Genomic DNA, 15,215 nt, shown 5'->3' on the forward strand with positions numbered 1-15,215 from the left:
TAATGACAAAATAAAATAATTATCTATTACAATGAAAATATCATTAAAATAATTTAATCTAACTTATCTTGGTCAATTATTTGCAATCTATTACAATAAGATTCTAGAAATAATAGCATATACCTACAATTGTTTGAGATTCAACGGCAAAGATTCAATTTCCACATAACACGGAGCACAGAGTTCACTGTTCCGATAAAAAATGAACGCAACAACAACTGGTTTGGAAATCCGAGACGCCATTTCCAGAATCCAATTCGCTTCAAAATCCAACAACCCCTTATTTCTTCTTGGGACTCTGTGAGTATTTATACTATTTTCTCATTCTTTCATAATTTTTTTTTGGTGCTTGTAATTGGAATAATTGCGTTTTGTGTGTGTGGAGTAGAGTCTTCGATTATGCGATGCCGTTGGATTTGCGCTCTGATTAGAAGCTCCGATTAGAAGGTGCTTTTTGAATTTTTTATTTTGTTTTTAATTTTTGTATTAAAAGTTCATTTATTACTTTGAAATGCACTTTACCAAAAAAAAAAAAAAAAAGGACTTGTTAATGGTGAGCATCCAACAACAAAGAATATAAAGAAAACCGAAGCTAAAGCTTTTAATACAATATCAAGATTTAAGATGCATCAACAATAATAAGTTGCAATAACTTGTAATTTTCGGTTGCAATAGAAGCTTTAATATATTAGGAAAAATTGTTACAATAACTTAAAATGAAGAAATCGTTGCAATACATTGATACCAATTATTTTTACAATCTATTGCAATGAAAATTTCGAACTAATAACTTATTGAAACTAAGTTATTATTGCAATAATTTGATATTAATTATTTTCCAATCTATTACATTGGAAAATGTGAAACTACAACGAATATATCATTGCAATAACCTGATATAAATTATTTCATAATCTATTGTAATGACAAAATAAAATAATTATCTATTACAATGAAAATATCATTAAAATAATTTAATCTAACTTATCTTGGTCAATTATTTGCAATCTATTACAATAAGATTCTAGAAATAATAGCATATACCTACAATTGTTTGAGATTCAACGGCAAAGATTCAATTTCCACATAACACGGAGCACAGAGTTCACTGTTCCGATAAAAAATGAACGCAACAACAACCGGTTTGGAAATCCGAGACGCCATTTCCAGAATCCAATTCGCTTCAAAATCCAACAACCCCTTATTTCTTCTTGGGACTCTGTGAGTATTTATACTATTTTCTCATTCTTTCATAATTTTTTTTTGGTGCTTGTAATTGGAATAATTGCGTTTTGTGTGTGTGGAGTAGAGTCTTCGATTATGCGATGCCGTTGGATTTGCGCTCTGATTAGAAGCTTCGATTAGAAGGTGCTTTTTGAATTTTTTATTTTGTTTTTAATTTTTGTATTAAAAGTTCATTTATTACTTTGAAATGCACTTTACCAAAAAAAAAAAAAAAAGGACTTGTTAATGGTGAGCATCCAACAACAAAGAATATAAAGAAAACCGAAGCTAAAGCTTTTAATACAATATCAAGATTTAAGATGCATCAACAATAATAAGTTGCAATAACTTGTAATTTTCGGTTGCAATAGAAGCTTTAATATATTAGGAAAAATTGTTACAATAACTTAAAATGAAGAAATCGTTGCAATACATTGATACCAATTATTTTTACAATCTATTGCAATGAAAATTTCGAACTAATAACTTATTGAAACTAAGTTATTATTGCAATAATTTGATATTAATTATTTTCCAATCTATTACATTGGAAAATGTGAAATTACAACGAATATATCATTGCAATAACCTGATATAAATTATTTCATAATCTATTGTAATGACAAAATAAAATAATTATCTATTACAATGAAAATATCATTAAAATAATTTAATCTAACTTATCTTGGTCAATTATTTGCAATCTATTACAATAAGATTCGTGAAATAATAGCATATACCTACAATTGTTTGAGATTCAACGGCAAAGATTCAATTTCCACATAACACGGAGCACAGAGTTCACTGTTCCGATAAAAAATGAACGCAACAACAACCGGTTTGGAAATCCGAGACGCCATTTCCAGAATCCAATTCGCTTCAAAATCCAACAACCCCTTATTTCTTCTTGGGACTCTGTGAGTATTTATACTATTTTCTCATTCTTTCATAATTTTTTTTTGGTGCTTGTAATTGGAATAATTGCGTTTTGTGTGTGTGGAGTAGAGTCTTCGATTATGCGATGCCGTTGGATTTGCGCTCTGATTAGAAGCTCCGATTAGAAGGTGCTTTTTGAAATTTTTTTTTTTTTTAATTTTTGTATTAAAAGTTCATTTATTACTTTGAAATGCACTTTACCAAAAAAAAAAAAAAAAAGGACTTGTTAATGGTGAGCATCCAACAACAAAGAATATAAAGAAAACCGAAGCTAAAGCTTTTAATACAATATCAAGATTTAAGATGCATCAACAATAATAAGTTGCAATAACTTGTAATTTTCGGTTGCAATAGAAGTTTTAGTATATTAGGAAAAATTGTTACAATAACTTAAAATAAAGAAATCATTGCAATACATTGATACCAATTATTTTTGCAATCTATTGCAACGAAAATTTCGAACTAATAGCTTATTAAAACTAAGTTATTATTACAATAATTTGATATTAATTCTTTTCCAATTTATTACAATGGAAAATACGAAACTACAACGAATATATCATTGCAATAACCTGATATAAATTATTTCATAATCTATTGTAATGACAAAATAAAATAATTATCTATTATAATGAAGATATCATTACAATCATTTAATCTGACTTATTTTGGTCAATTATTTACAATCTATTGTAATAAGATTCATGAAATATTAGCGTATACCTACAAAATATTCAAAGCAGTAAATTGCTTATTGCAACAATATTTGGAGTTTATTGCAACAAAATTTTTTGTTGCACAAACCTATTACCTCAAATTTTATTACAACACCCCGTATCAACGATTTTTTGTTCCTTCAAATAAATCAATGAATGTTAAGACTTAAAAGTATAGTACTATACTTTGTATATAGGGGGCAAAATTTAAAAAGAAAAACTGAAAGATAAAATTAACTAAAAAATTTTAATCAATATAAATAACAAAATAAACGAAGAATTGTTAATCAAGATAAATAACAATCAAAGTAATCAATTCTTTATTTCATATCATCAAAATAAATGAACGAAATTAATCAATTCATTATTAATAACAATCAAAGTAAGAGACTAATCTAAATACATAAATCTTAAATATCTAATTTAATTCCTTCAAATAAATCAATGAATGTTAAGACTTAATAGTATAGTAGTATACTTTGTATACACGTCTCACCACATTGATTGCCTTTGGGAAAAAAAAAATTGAAAAAAGAAAAAAAAAATTTCTACCCTATAAGTATAAGGAAGGACATAATTTGTTTTGGTTATTATTATTATTTTGGGTGAATTATAGGACCCACTAATTTAAGCCTTGAAGTTGGAGTGCAGTGAGAAAGTTTAAAAAATAAAAAGGGTTATTAGCAATAAAGAGTATTGTGAGCTAAGTGATGATAAGGGTAAATTTGGGATAAGACAAAAAAACATGGGACATGATTGGCATAATATAGACTTTGTAACGTATAGAGCAACTTTTTTCCTTCCTTTTGATATCTGGTTTCAAGTCAAATATGGAGTTGTTTTTGATTTATTTTTTTGTCAAGAGGGGCAGAGAGCTTAACAATTAACATATAGAAGTCATATGTGAAATTTTTTGTGGAGCTAGGGGGGCAGTTGCCCCCTTTTGCCCCCCCCTTGGCCCTGCCCCTAGCCTTAGGCCTCTCTGCCTTCCTGGTCATAGAAACCTATTCAGTAGAAACCTATAAAAGAGGCTATTTACAATAGCCTTTAGTAACCCTAGAATCCTAGCCCTTCATCTTACATATAACAATTAAATCCTAACTGTCCAGCTTCATTAAAATTCACGTGCTAGTCACCAGACTTTTTTTTTTTTTTTTTAGAAACCACCCTCGCAGAAGAGGGGGGGAGGAAATCATTGGATTACTTCAGATAAATATACATCTTTCACCCTCGGAGGAACATCCTCCATCCAAGATTGGAAATGAACAAAATTACAAGCCATTCTAGCCATTTCATGGGCAACTATATTGCCCTGCCTACGGGTATGACTAAAGAGAACATTCCCAAACGATAAGGACATCATCTTGATATCCTTAACAATGTGGCCGAAGCAGGAAGAAGATAGGTCGCCTCTGTTGAGAGCTTTTATGATAATCTCTGAATCTCCTTCCAAAATTACCTTGTTAAAGCCGAGATCCTTTGCAAAGCAGAGGGCACCTCGAGCTGCCAACACTTCCACCATCTCTACAGATGTAGGCAGTGGAATGGGTTGTGTAAAAGCAGCCATAACTAGACCCATGTCATTTCAGATTATTCTCCCAAACCTGTGGAGCTGGTGTTATCGAACGTTGCTCTGTCGAAATTGATTTTCACCCAATTCGAAGGAGGAGGCAACCACTTGGAGACTTTAGGATGAGAGGGAGCTTTTGGAGGATTAAGGGAGGATTGGCGAAATTCCAGCAGGCTATCTAACGCCAAATGATTGATCCTACACAGAGGAGCAGCAGCGTCACCCACACGGAGTTTGTTGCATCTATACCAAACATGGTAGGCTGTCATGGAGAGCAAATCCATTTGATTGCATCTCTTTAAACACCGCTGTATCACATCAAGGAAGCAAGAAACCTTTCCCATTTCCTTAACCAGCCAATCAAAATGAACATTCCAGACCTGTATTAGGGAGGGACAAGACCAAATGGCATGCACTATGGTTTCAAGTTCCAAACCACAACTTGAACACGTAGCATCTATAGGGATTTTCCTTTTCCTCAGATTTGATTTTGACAGCAATGAATCTGACCCTGCTCTCCACACTGGATTCTTAACTCTGTTTGGGACTTTTAGATTCCAAATACCCTTCCATAACCTTTTCGTAGCAGTGAGGTCCGAGGAACTAGGTTGCTCATTTAGGTCCGAGTCCAGCAAGAGGTGGTAACCAGACCTTACCGAGTATACCCTGTCACTATTCGATGGCCAAGTTATCACATCCACGTAGTCATCAAAACTGAGGGGGATGGCCTTGATTAGCGAAGCTTCATGGGGGAGGAAATTTGCATCAATAGCCTCCTGGAGCCAAGAACGCCGATCACTATCAATAAGGGTTGAAACCTTTTCGAGGCCGTCAAAATAATTAGGAGAGGAAAGGACTTTCTTGAAACTAGGGTCAGGAAGCCAATTATCATGGAAGATCCGAATTGATGAATCATTGCCCACTCTCCAAAGCAAGCCTTTTTGGACTAAATCTCTGCCTTTAAGGATGCTCTTCCAAGCAAAGGACCCAATCCCTTCCTTTGCCTCGAGAATGCTACCTGATGGGAAAAATTTGGCTTTGAAGAATCTGTAAAACAAGGAGTCCTCCTTGGTTAGCAATCGCCATACTTGTTTCGCAAGCATCGCATCATTGAATTTTTGAAGATCTCTAAAGCCCATGCCCCCAAGATCCTTCGGTTTACAAAGAGTGCTCCATTTGGACTAGTGGATTTTCCTTTGCTCACCCCTCTGCCCCCACCAGAATTTTTGGATCAAGGATTCTATTTCCTCACAAAGGGTGATAAGGAGCTTGAAGCAGCTCATAGCATAGGTCAGAATCGCTTGGATGATCACTTTTAGAAGCACTTCTCAGCCTGCTTAAGAAAGGAGCTGCTCCTTCCACCCTTGAAGTTTAGCCCAAACTTTTTCCTTGATGTATCTAAAACTTGCTTTCTTGTTTTTCCCGATTAGAGTAGGTAAATCCAAGTATTTCTCACATTGCTTCACTACTTGGACACCAAGAGCTGCTTTGATCTGGTTAAAGGTGTCCGGCTGGGTAGACTTACTAAAGAAGAGGCTTGTTTTGTGCATATTTAGGAGTTGCCCCGATGTTTTCTCATAGCAAGCAAGGAAAGACTGAATTTTCTGGCATTCTTGCATGGAGGCTTGACAGAAAATAAGGCTGTCGTCAGCGAAGAATAAATGAGTGAGTCTTGGTCCTTTCTTGCAAATGGAGACCCCACGGATTTGGCCTGCTGCAGCCGCTTGGTGTAATAGGTTGTGAAGACCTTCAGTGCATAAAAGAAACAAATAGGGGGAGAAAGGGTCCCGTTGTCTGATGCCTCGCGATGGACGGATCACATTTGTAGGCTCTCCATTTATAAGAATGGAGTAGCTCACCGACGAAATGCATTCCATCATTAAAGCTACCCACTTCTCGTCAAAACCCATTTTTTGCATAATCTTCTCAAGATAGGGCCACTCAACCTGGTTGTAGGCCTTACTCATGTCCAATTTCAAGGCCATGAAACCCATCTTACCGGATTGGTGGTTTTTCATATAGTGAAGGGTTTCGAAGGCCATAAGAACATTGTCTGTGATGACTCTCCCTGCTTGGAAAGCACTCTGGTTCTCGGATACTACATCGGGGAGGATTACCTTGAGTCTATTGGCCAAGACCTTGGAGACTAGCTTGTAGATTACATTGCATAAGTTGATTGGCCTGAACTCAGTCATATTTTCTGGAGATTTTACTTTAGGGATCAAGGTAATATTGGTATGATTAATCTCTTCAGGTATTTTGCAATTATTTAAACAATCCAAAACATCAGCACATGTTTCATCACCAATTAAAGACCAAAAAGACTGATAGAAAATGGGGGGCATACCGTCGGGGCCTGGGGCTGCGATGGGTTCCATTTGATTGATGGCTGCCTCTACTAAGAAGATGGTCATTCATTTCTTGCGAAACTGAGGGTTGGACTGTCGCCAAATTAGTATCGAATTCTGTGGGATGAGTTGTGGAGAACAGGGTTCAGTAATATTGGGATGCAATTGCTTTGATATGGGAGTCTTCAGTGCACCAAACATTTGATTCATCTCTTAAACCCAAAATCCTATTTCTTCGAAATCTCTGAGAGGCTTTACTGTGGAAGAATCTTGTATTTCGGTCACCCTCCTTTAGAAAGAGAGCTCTAGAGCGTTGATGCCACATTTGGCTTTCTTTATCCAGCAAACCGTTGAGTTCTGTTTGTAAAGCCCGAACCAAGTATTCATCCCCCTTTCCTCTTACAAGTTCTAATTCAGCTTTGTTTAGCCTTTTTGATTTCGTATCAATTGCTCTTGTGATGTTGCCAAAGGATCGACGACTCCAAGAGAGGAGTTTGTCACTGCACTGTTGGAGTTTACCTGCTACCAAAGTCATTGAAGCTCCCAGAATGGACTTTCCCCATGCATCTTTCACAGTCTGACTGCAGCCCCCATCACTGAGCCACATCTTTTCAAACTTGAAAGGCCTATTCATTTTTGGGGTAATACCTTTCGGGAAGATGACTATTGGTTTATGATCTGATGAGTGGGTTTGAAGATGGTGAATTGAAGAGCTCGGGTTAAGGAAGGACCACTGATTATTGGCTACAGCCCTGTCGAGTCTCTCAAACACCATACCCCCTTGCCTTTTGCCTTTCCAGGTAAATTTATCTCCCAAAAATCCCAGGTTCTTGAGACCACATTCATCTAGTACATCGTGAAAAGCTTTCGTACATCCTTCTTGTCTCGGGCCAAGACCCAGTTTTTCATGAGACCAAAGAATCTCGTTGAAGTCCCCTACGCATAGCCAGGGGAGGGTAGTACTGCAGTGGAGAGTCCTGATCAAAGACCAAGTTTCAAGTTTCCTAGCTATTTCAGTAAAACCATAAATGCCAATAAAACGCCATTGGGTTTCTGGATTACGACCAACAATGGAGTTAATATGGTTGGGGGAAGAAGAGATTACCTTTATGTGCACTGACTTTTTTCCAAAATAAAGCTAAACGACCCATTATATTTACCTGGGGGACGATCCCAAAGCAGTCAAACAAAAGCTCCCTGCACAACTTTTTCAAACAGTCTTCACCTGCCCAAGTCTCTGACAAGAAAAGGGCAGTGGGATCTTGTGCTCGAATCAGAGATCCGAGTTCTCGAACAGTACGTCGATTCCCAAGCCCGCGCACGTTACAGCAAAGCCAACTCATTGGGCTCGATGGGGCTGGACTGCAGCCGCTGCCGTTGGAGATTGGTTATCATTTTGGGTAGCATCGAGTGTAGCTCTGCGCTTATAAGGGGTGAGTTCTTCCTGTACTGAGGGGTGGAGACGTTTGCCCAAAGAAAAATCTAGTTTTTGGTCTTTTGAGAGAATATGGGGTTTTGTATACGAATCCACTTCTTTTCTTCGTGGGCTGAAGGATGAGGGACGGCCTGTTTGTAATATCTTGGAGGGGAGTGAGTTTAATGGGTTGGGGAGGTAAGGTGTGTGGGTCTGGGCCTAAAACCAGCTTAAAGAAAGGCCCACTTGAATCCACTTGAGTGGCCACGTTGTGATCAAAGCAAGAAATATCCTGATCAATTTCATGGATCAGATTCTCAAAGTCCTTAGTGGATGGAAGCTTCGTGGTGGGGACAACTTTTGAAATTGAAATGTCCTGTGGGTCACCTGATTTTTGGGGATTGGACCTTGTGATGTCTTTCGCATTTAATGCTGACAGAGGGGTTGGGGTGGACACCGAGGTCGACTCTGGGACCACGTGGGTGGTTGAGGGTGCTGATCGGTAGAGAAATGGCCTGGGTTTTCCTTGGCTTTTTGCTTGAAAAAACCAGGCACATTAATTACATTCTTACGTGAAGCTTGGAAAGGTGGGGCCCTAAGCTAGGGGCCGAATTGTTGATCTTCCTGTTGAAGCGATCCTTCACTGTCAATCCATTTATTGCAATCTCTATCTCCATGGGTGGGGAGCCCACACCAATAGCACAAGTTAGGCAGGCGTTCGTATTTAAAAGACACCCACTGCTCTCTACCATTTTCCAACGTGATGAGTCTACCCCTACAGAGAGGTAAGGAAATATCAACTATCACCCTTACTCTGATGAAACTACCGCCGTCGCTGTCCAGGGCGTTTGGAGGGTGGATGACAGATCCAATGGCTTCACAAATTTGCTCTGCTACTTCTCTATTTCTGAATCTAACTGGGATATCTAAGACTTGCACCCAGAAAGCTACCTGTTTCACATCTAAGGGATTTAGGGGTGGATCTTTATCGTATCGGGTTAGCACCATTAAGTGCTTATCGAAGGACCACGGCTCCAATTTGAGAATCCGATCTACGTCTCCCATATTATCGAAGGAGAAGAGAATCAGGTGGTTGCCTAGATTTTTAATTTTAAACCATATTTTGGCTCTCCACAGAGGAGTGAAAGTGTTGGCGATGGCTTCGATGTTGAGGGGGCGTTTAGTAAGGAACCTAGCTGCGATGGCAAACTCCGATAAGATTCTAAACCAATCCCATCCACCCGAATGTCCAACATCTTTAACCTTGATCTGTAATGATTCACGGGTCAAAGGGCCTGAATGGTGTGTCTTAGGGGGCCAAGAGTTAACCAATTGTCCTGCCAAAAGTCCAGATTGCTATCAGACCCTGGGATCCATCTAATACCCTTCCTAAATACCTCCCCTCTCTTTAAACCCTTCCAAACTCTTAAGCTAGGCAGTTTGTTTTCGTTCCTCGAACTTACTCGTTGATGATTACAATATTTCAATCTTAAAACACTTGCCCACGAAGCATTTTTCTCACTATGAATTCTCCAATTCAACTTTGCAAATAAAGTCTTATTCCTTCCTTTGGCCATCTAGATTCCCAGCCCCCCATGCTCTTTTGGTCTTGCTACCTTCCTCCAGCCTACCCAATGCATCTTTTTGCTATTTTCTAATGAACCCCAAAGAAAATTCCTGTTTACTCTGTCAATCCCCTCCAGAACCTTACCGGGAAGCATATTACACTGCATGACATAAGTTGGTATGGCTGAGGAAGATGCTTGGATGAGCACTATCCTCCCTGCCAAGGACAACAGGTTTGCCTTCCAACCAGCTAGCTTCTTCTTGACTTTGTCCAGAATGAAGTTAAAGTCCTGGTTGGATCCTCCACGGTGCTTAATAGGAAAGCCAAGATACCTCCCCAAACAATTTGTCAACTGAAACCCAAGAATAGTGCTTAAGGCCTCCTTATTATCTTGATCAATATTTGGGGAAAAGAAGGCTCTTGATTTGGCACCACTGATAGTTTGGCCTGAAACCTTATAAAACATGTCAAGCACCTCGTTAACGACCTCACAATTCTCAGGAGTAGCCTTGGCAAAGAGAACCAAGTCATCAGCAAAAAAGAGGTGAGAGAAAGAAGGTCCACTTCTAGAGGCTTCCACTGGTTTCCATAACCTCGCTTCACATTTCTCTTGGATCAGTTGGCTTAAAAAATCCATACACATGATGAAAATGTAGGGTGATAGGGGGTCTCCTTGTCTTATCCCTCTTGTTAGCTCAAAGGGCTCTAAGCTTCCTCCATTGAAGAGAATGGATGTTGTAATAGTGGTAATGTAGCTCATAATAATCTCAATGAGAATATCTGGAAAGTTAAATCTTTTCAACATGCATCTAACAAAACTCCATTTGAGCTTATCATATGCCTTCTCGAAGATGATCTTAAGTGCCATATATCATACTTTCCCTCTAGTTTTACCAATTGTATGAATAATCTCTTGAACAATAATTGCATTGTCCACCCCCTTTCTTCCAGGCATAAAGGCAATACAAAGAATTTCAATCAAACAAATTCTTTCATCGATTTCCCAGCAACCAGCAAAACCTTATCATCAAATCCACAAAAATCATAAGCTAAAAACTTCTAAATTAACCTTAGACACACCAATAGACAACAAGATCTAAACAAACCTAGATCAAAGTGAGTGAAAGTAGATCCAAAACCATCTCTTTCCCAAATACCTATCAAAATTCTCAAGATAGCAAAATAGAGGAGAGGTAGAGGTGTGGCTTCATCGTGGGGACCAATCTGGGCTTCATAACACCTAGGGGTGTGCGCGGTTCGGTAGAGGTGGTTTTTTTCCAAATTTATTACCAAACCGATAGAGATCGGTTTTTTTATAATTGGAACCGATGCACACCGCCTAGGGTTGGTTTTCCGACCTATAGCGGTGCAGTTTTTTGCGGTCAGTTTAGTCGATTTGATCGATTTGAAATATTAAAAAAAAATGTTTTTTTTTAATAATAAAAAAATTGGGCTTTCAAGCCCAATATCAATATATCAACCTGTTCAAGATTTCAAGTAAATACAAACAGTTTTTTTATTTAGCAAGCCATCTGTGCAAAACCTATGCAAAACCTGTGCAAAAAATCTGTACACATAAAATCTGTTCAACATAAAAAAAATAAAAAAATAAAAAAAAAAACCTATTCAACAAATCTATTCACATAAAAAAAAAAAAAAAATCTGTTCAACATAAAAAAATCTGTTCACATAAAAAAATCTGTTCACCCAAATAGTAATGATCCAAACTATCCAAATTTTTTCATTTCATTCACCATGCAAAAATATTTTGAAATTGTTTGAATAAGAGTTCAACTCCCAAAATACTATCATGTAGCATATAATATCATTAGTGTCACTGTGTATGTCAATGTCAATAACAATAAGTGTTAATGTATCCACTTAATAACGTATTATAGAACCATTTGTCATTGTCCACAAATGCCAAAAGAAAGATATACAAATTAAATTAGCATTTAGGCAAAAGAATGCTAATTGCCTGTATCCCCAAAAATAATCCCACCCATAAATACCTAAATAACTACCATTAGTGAAAAATCCACTACCAATAACATGTACAAATATAATTAGCATATAGGCAAAAGAATGCTAATTCTTGTAAGTCTGTTATCCAGTAAGTCTGTGCACTATTTATCATTCTGGAACTCCTACAAAATACTAAACAAAACAAAATAAACACATGTTAATAACAATAAAACGTTTTTGAACAATAGAATATTTATAATTAACACAAATGAATGATAATAGCAAGTATACTTACATAATACCAACTACTAACTAACTAACTCCAAGCAAAGAGTAGCACATCACTAATCATCATCCAACACAACAGTGCTTGGATCCTCCTCCATAGGCATTGGGCAAACCGATGCAATTTCTACAACCCATTCAAAATAAAATGATTCGTAAGCATTGAGCAAATAAATAAGCAATTGATATATACAACAAATAAAATGAACATATACTTACCAGTGTCAGTCTCAAAACCATCCATATCATCTACGTTATCCATGCACTCCCGAAGCTTTATTGGTCTTTTTTCCTTTGCATCCTTCAACCAATTTTGGGTACAAATAAGGGCTTCAACTGTATTAGAAGATAGTGAACTACGGAACGAATCCAAAACACGACCCTTCGCACTAAAAGCAGACTCGGATGCAACTATAGAGCCAAGAATAACCAACACATCACGGGCAATTTGGGAAAGGACTCGATATCTAGAAGAATTCATTTTCCACCACATCAAGATGTCAAAATCTTCCACATCAGGGTCCTTAGAAGATTCCAACAAATACCTATCCAACTCAGATTTGCTTTCCACACTGTCCTCATCCGCCAAGTGTTGCTTAAACCTATTATTATAACTTTTAATACGATCAGACAATGAAGCATTCCCAACACTTGGCCTAGAGTCCCTAGACAATGAAGCACCACTACCAGTAGAACTTGAAACTCCATTTTGACCCACTCTCTCCACATACAACCTTTTCAATGCATCCCGAATCTTAGAGCTTATCATATCCCCTTTGTCCTTTCCATACCACTCCCTAAACCAAAACTTTACATACTTCAATCTAAACCTTGGGTCAAGAACAACAGCAACAAAAAGCACCAAATTGATATTATCTATACTTCCCAATACTTATCATATTTTTTTTTCATCTCTACCGCCATACTCTTCAAAAGTGGATCCCCATCAACACTACACAACTGTTGCAATTGATCGTTAATGCTAATTAGCTCATGGAAGTATGTATTAGAAGTGACAAACAAGGACCTAGAAAATCTAAGTGTTGCCTCATAAAATATGCCAAGAAATTTCACAAAAGTCTTGACATTTTTCCAATCAAGATAGTTAGGAGGACCAATGGGCTTTTTCCCATTCTCATCCGATTCACAAAAATAAAGTTTGTATTGCCCATCCTCCTCTTCCAACCTATCAAATGCTCTCACAAATTTCAAAGCACAATCTAACATGAGATAAGTGGAATTCCACCTTGTTGGCACATCAAGGGACAACAAACATTTGGCTTTGATTTTCTCATTTTCAACACATTCTTGAAACTTCTCAAACCTTGCGGGAGAGGCTTTCACATATCGCACCACATTCCTAACTTTGGCAATTGATTCATGAATGGACTTCAACCCACTTTGCACTATCAAATTCAAGATATGCGCACAACAACGCATATGCATGAACTCACCACCCAATATGCTACTATCTCTTTCTTTTGTTTTCTTTTGCACATAATCAATTGCCACATCATTAGAACTAGCATTGTCCGCGGTGATTGTAAACAATCGGTCTATGCCCCACTTCAACAAACGTGACTCAACCGCTCTACCTATGGTGTCCCCTTTGTGATTAGCTATAGGGCAAAAGTTCAAGATTTGTTTTTGGTAAGTCCAATCCCCATCAATGAAATGTGCCATGACTACCATATAGTTCAAGTTTTGTATGGATGTCCAAGTATCCGTTGTCACACAAACTCGTTGCCCAACAAAAGCCCTTCTCAAAATATCCACCTCACTAGAATAAATTTTCATACAAGCCCTTGCAATGGTAGTGCGATGGGGAATAGGAAACCTAGGCTCAACTATTTCCATAAATTCTTGAAAGCCTTGACGCTCTACAAATTTAAAAGGCAATTCATCAATGATGATCATCCTTGCCAACGCCAACCTTATCCTCTCTTCACTATAGTTTGCAACCACTAACACATTTGAACCACTTTCCCCTTCTCTCTTAGCTTGGAAAGACAAAGTTTTTTTGCTTATTATCATGGGGAAAAGGCCACTTCTTACACACCTTCATGTGTTGCAACATGCCCAAAGTACCATTTTTCTTAGCATGACATTTATATTGATTTTTACAATACTTGCATTAAGACCTAGGATTATTGGGACCAAAACCAGTCAACTTAATGAAGTGTTGCCATACTATAGACGGGTCCTTACCACCTTGTTTAGGTGATAGTGGGGGAAGTGATGCACCAAGTCTAATTGGTGCTACAGGTTCAGGTGGGTTAGGGTTAGCATTACCAAGAATAGGAGGAGGTGGGTTAGGGTCCCCAGGTGGAGCATCGACATCCATCTAATAAAAAAATTTCCAACCAACAAAAAAACAAAGTTTCCACAACAATATCAAATTATAATTTTCCCGGCAAATACAATATCAATTAGCTCACTCTCAATCAATGAATGTCACAACCAGATTCAATAATAGCAATAACTAATCAGTTTAGTTACAACAAGGCAACAACAACAAACTAAAAATCATTAACCATTACTCAACAATTCATGTCACTAATATTAACAACAATTCAGAACTAGAGAATTAGCTTTTATTTTATATTTATATTGAATAAATAGAAAATAAAAGTTAATTTTATATATAATTATATATAAACTTTAAGCAGTTGTTACTAAGTACTAAAAATTTTAAATCATAATGTTGAATATAGTGAGTGTTTAGTGATTACCTCTCGGTGAAGGATTGAAAGCGTGAACTCTCTCAATCTCGTCTCCCTCAAAAATTAAATGCTGAAGAAAAAAAAAAGTTAGTGCTTACTACTTAGTAGACTGTGACAAATAAGTGCTGAAAATTTGATAAAAACTAAACTGACAAGCATTATAGCTGACTAGCATTAACTATAAGCAAGAGAGCATTATAAAACTACACGGTATAAATTAACTAAACTGACTAAATAAATAAATTAGCTAAAAACTAACTAAATAAATTAACTGCTCGGTATAAATTAACTAAACTGACAAGCATTATAAATTTTCAACTATAAGCAAGAAAGCAAGAAGGAATTCGGCCTTGTTTCACACAACCATCTCAAGACTACTCAAAGTCTCAAACAGTCAAACCAAGAGAATCATATAAAGTATAAACCCAACTCAATGATGCGTGTCCAGCCAAGAGGAAAGGGGCTAA

This window comes from Quercus robur, chromosome 9, assembly GCF_932294415.1.
Source record: "Quercus robur chromosome 9, dhQueRobu3.1, whole genome shotgun sequence".
In the NCBI taxonomy this organism is placed as follows: domain Eukaryota; kingdom Viridiplantae; phylum Streptophyta; class Magnoliopsida; order Fagales; family Fagaceae; genus Quercus; species Quercus robur.